This window comes from Anarrhichthys ocellatus, unplaced genomic scaffold (genome assembly GCF_004355925.1).
Source record: "Anarrhichthys ocellatus isolate YVR2014 unplaced genomic scaffold, GSC_Weel_1.0 scaffold61, whole genome shotgun sequence".
In the NCBI taxonomy this organism is placed as follows: domain Eukaryota; kingdom Metazoa; phylum Chordata; class Actinopteri; order Perciformes; family Anarhichadidae; genus Anarrhichthys; species Anarrhichthys ocellatus.
In genome coordinates this window covers 230255-233216 of record NW_022280091.1, presented here as the reverse complement: position 1 = coordinate 233216, position 2962 = coordinate 230255, and the positions used below count along the sequence as shown (strand labels likewise).

Genomic DNA, 2962 nt, shown 5'->3' with positions numbered 1-2962 from the left:
ACACACACACACACACACACACACACACACACACACACACACACACAAGTGTAGGTAGGCCATCAAAAGAGTTGGGAGGGGGAGAGATGAGGTTGAAAGGAGGAGAAGTAGAGTGGAAACAGAGGAGCGATGATCAAAAACAAAAGCCTGACAGAAAGAGATAAGAGAGAGACAAAGTCATGATGCAGACGTTCGGAGACTCTTCAGAAGTGAGGAGGGTGGGGGGGTGAAAGCCAGCAGACTCAGCAACGGGAAATAACAGCAATCGGGGGATAACAGGTAGAAGTTGAGGGAGGAAAAAAAACAGCTTCAGTCCTCCAAAGTGGGAAGAGAAAGAGACAGGGGAGGCGATGATGGGTAAAGTTAGCGCAGGAAGGCCAGCTCATGAGACGCTCACAGGTTTCTGACATGCAAATGATGGCGCTCATGCCGAATAATGTCAGCTTTCGTTTTCATTTCCAGGGACGCCTTATTCAATATCCTCTTTGAATCAAACAGCAAGTGCAGTTTTTCCAAGAATTTTGAAATCGTGATTTTTATCAATCATAAAGCAAGTGCCCTCAGCAGTCTTCGATATAATTTTATTAATCAAACACCAATTGGTTCTCCCCTCAGATATCGAGCCTATTCCCTCATCTCCTTGACAACAATTATCTCGCTGACTTTATGGCTGAGGGCAAATCTCGGCGGTCTTTGTCATCCCTTTCTCCAATCAATGGTGGCTTTTGGTGAGAGGGGAGGAAGCCACTGCACTGGGTTGGAATGCGTCCAGGTCTCCGTCCGCGATACAGAGAAATGTTACACTTGAGACATGAATCAATGACGGGGACATTTCAAACATGAAAAACAGTAAAAGAGGATTTATTTCTTACACAAATACAAAAATTATCACCATCGTTCATGATGACGATACAAATTGTATACTTGTATACGTCAGCAGGGCAGGAAAATATTACTATAAAATACTGCCGCAACATATTTAAGGAGCATCACAGTAGATGTATTAATAACTAACACATTAAAGATGTAATAATCCCAGTAACCCAAATTCAGTTGGATTTCCTCTCATGCGGAGAAATGTAGCTACTCGACTTCTGAACCAGCAGCAAGCTGAGATTCAAAGAATTATTCAAACTTGGATAGCCTTTAAAACAAGTGTATACAAAATGCTAGAGTACTGCCCCCTCCAATTTAAACATACAGGATTAAGGGGGATTTGATCATCATCATTTCCAATGCTGTCACAGTGCCCACTATCTGAAAGTCCCTTTTGGGAGTTACTGTTTCGCGTCATAGATTTATAATCATGGCCCTCTATTTATAGCTTCAGGTGAGACTTGATAGAGTTGTTCAGATACCGATACCAGTATCGTAAATTCCTACGATACAGCCTGTAATGCTGGATCCCTGATAATGTTACATTGTGAAGAACAAATGTGACATCTTTAGGAGGAGGGCTTGTTAACGTTAGCGGTTAGCAGCCGGTGGGCAGCACAGTCCTGCTTGGCTAAATAACGGAGCCAACGTACATTGAGTTACATTATGATGCGTTTAAGGTCTGTTAAGTAAAAATGAGTATTGGGCGAAGGTAGATTATGACGTTATCGTGATGTATTTAAATTAAATCTTGTAAAAATGTTGGTTTTGACGGATTTTTTTTGAATAAATGCAGTTGTAGAAGGAAATGTTTTCACAGCAATCTAAAATAGATATTATGAGGGAATCTTTTTTTTGTTTTTTTTAAACGCACTGGTATCGGATCAGTACTCGGTATTGGTCAATAGGTAAGTTCAGGTATCGGAACGGTATCTGGCAGGAAGAAAATGGTTTCGATACATCTCTTCTTGTTTATGGCAGCAAATGAAATGTACACACACACACACACACACACACACACACACTCACACAAAGCAGTGCAGACTACACTCGCTGTTTTAAGTGTGTTAATTATTCATGCTGTGGTTCATATACTTGTTCTCTCCACTATCGCCTGTTTGCCTCACGGGAAACACTATCCCACTATTATGGCTCTATTCCAATATAAGCACTGCTACAGTCGAACCTCGGCTACAGCACAAAGTGCTTGAAACGGCATTCATTGATACTAGAGAGAGAGAGCGGGTTGTACAAGTTGTGGCAGAAGATAAAGGGATTGCAAATACACACACACACACACACACACACGCACACACAGGAGGTAGTCTCCCTTTAAGCACCCGTCTTCCAAAGCAGTCAGAAGCAATAGGGCGTTAAGGTTGGCATGACTGATTGTCTCTTGTGTTGCTGTCCATGTTGTTCACTATGATATGCATCCTTAAGCTCCGCACTGGCACCACGGCAACAAAAGACCCACTCACCATCTCGCTGACACACACGCACACATACACGTTGATATTCACACACCTGTGTGCACAGGCTCATTCACACGCACAAGTGACCATCATCGCATTACATGTCAACTTGGATGTCGGTCCAAGAAGTGGTGCTGCACAGCTGATGCCCGTGAGTGTGTGTATGTGTGTGTGTTTGTGTGTGTAACACAGCGAGAATGTCTTCCACATAATTCCTCTTGTGCTGCACCTCAGGGTTCAACAATATGGGTCGTAGTGACGCACGATCACTGTCTCTCAAAAAGAACCAAAAGAGCACAGCAGTAACTGGTTTGTTAGAACTCTCACCTTAAATCTCTGTCTGTTGGAAGCAGTGCTGCTGCCGCTGCTGCACAGTGACCGCTGCCTCCTCCGGGTCTCCGTCTCTAGGAGGATTTGCTCCTGCAGCAGATTCCCATTCTCTGGTTGCGCTGTGGTCTCGGCTCCACTTCTTTCTCTTTTCCCCTATTTGTCTCTTTCAGAGCAAAACCACCTCTCACTTCCGCCGCTCCGCCACTGAGAAGCCCGTCGGCTCTGAGTGAGAATAGAGAGAGAGAGAGAGAGAGAGAGAGAGAGAGAGAGAGAGAGAGAGA

At 44.0% G+C, this 2962-nt stretch overlaps 1 protein-coding gene across 2 annotated transcripts in view; it reads right to left on the bottom strand.

Annotated features, from left to right (window-relative positions):
* Nucleotides 1-2934, bottom strand: part of plppr2b (phospholipid phosphatase related 2b) — a 41869-nt gene extending 38935 nt beyond the window's left edge. The window contains exon 1 of one of the 2 annotated variants that reach the window (XM_031871936.1): nucleotides 2679-2934. The gene's annotated coding sequence lies outside the window, so the exon portion shown is untranslated. The remainder of the gene's footprint in view (nucleotides 1-2678) is intronic. The other variant, XM_031871937.1, reaches the window with a different exon arrangement.
* Between the last annotated feature and the right edge of the window lie 28 nt (nucleotides 2935-2962).